A 1,488-nucleotide genomic window follows, 5' to 3' on the forward strand; every position below is an offset into this window, starting at 1 on the left:
GGCAGTTTTACTTGGGGGATAGAATTTGTTCATGAACATTTTCTCCAATTGCTCCCAAGAACTTATGCAGTTTGGAGGTAATGAGTGGTACCAATCCTTCGCCCTATCTCTTATGGAGAATCTGAAAAGCATAAGTCTTTGAACGTCAAAACTGACCCCTTGCTGTCTTCTTGTAACGCCCGCCCTTACCAGAGCCTTGACGGACGCTACAGTTTATGTTATCATTCATCCTTACTTACCATGGAAACTCACCATGCAGCTGTAAAAGCTGCTTATCTCTAAAATCATCATCAATGGTCATGGGGTGTCCTTCTTCCTCTATCCAGCTCAAATGATCTGCCACTAGATTTTTCTTGTCACTCCTATCACATATCTCCAAATCAAACTCTTGAAGTAGCAACATCCATCGAATCAACCTAGGCTAGGCATCCTGCTTCTTTAGGAGATATTTCAATGCTACATGATTAAAAAATATAATCACGTGAGAACACAGTAAATATGATCTAAATCTATCCAAAGCATAACAATAGAAAGAAGCTCCTTTTCTGTGGTGGTGTAGTTAGCTTGTGCAACATCCAATGTCTTTGAAGCATAGCAAATTACATGTGGTGCCCCATCAACTCTCTGTGTTAGTACAGCTCTTACAGTAAAATTTGAAGCATCACACATCAATTCAAAAGGTAAAGTCCAATCTGGTGGTCTAATAATAGAAGCTGAGATAAGAGCCTCCCTTAAATTTTGAAAAGCTTCCTTGCATTTTTCATCAAAACAAAACTCCACATCTTTTTGCAAAAGTCCAGATAGTGGAAGAGCAATCTTACTAAAGTCTCTAATAAATCTCTTATAGAACCCTGCATAACCAAGAAAAGCTTGAACATCTCATACGCATACGGGGTATGATAAAGAAGATATATCACTTACTTTAGCAGGATCTACCTCAATACCTCTCCTAGAGACTACTATATGGCCCAATACAATCTCATGCTCTACTATAAAATGACATTTTTCAAAATTCAAAATAAGATTACTCTTAATACATCTATGTAAGACTCTAGACAAATTATCCAAACATGAATCAAATGATATGCCAAATACAGAAAAATAATTCATGAATACCTCCATGTAATGCTCTAATAACTCACCAAAAATACTCACCATACACCGCTGGAAGGCTCCTGAAGCATTACAAAGTCCAAATGACATCCGTCTATAAGCAAATGTATCGAAAGGATAAGTGAAGGTGGTCTTCTCTTGATCTTTCGGATCTATGCAAATCTGAAAATAGCCTATATAATCAAAGAAGCAATAGTGAGACTTCCCTGCCAACCTCTCCAACATCTGATCAATAAAAGGCAAGGGATAATGATCCTTCCTCGTGCTTGGTTCAGCTTTCTATAATCAATACAAAATCTCCATGTATTTTTTACTCTTGTAGGCACCAACTCATTATTCTCATTTTCCACCACTGTCAGTCCTGATTTCTAGGAA

The sequence above is a fragment of the Curcuma longa genome, chromosome 19 (assembly GCF_044706935.1).
Source record: "Curcuma longa cultivar G26 ecotype Majalengka, Jawa Barat chromosome 19, ITB_CL_G26_1.1, whole genome shotgun sequence".
Classification (NCBI taxonomy): domain Eukaryota; kingdom Viridiplantae; phylum Streptophyta; class Magnoliopsida; order Zingiberales; family Zingiberaceae; genus Curcuma; species Curcuma longa.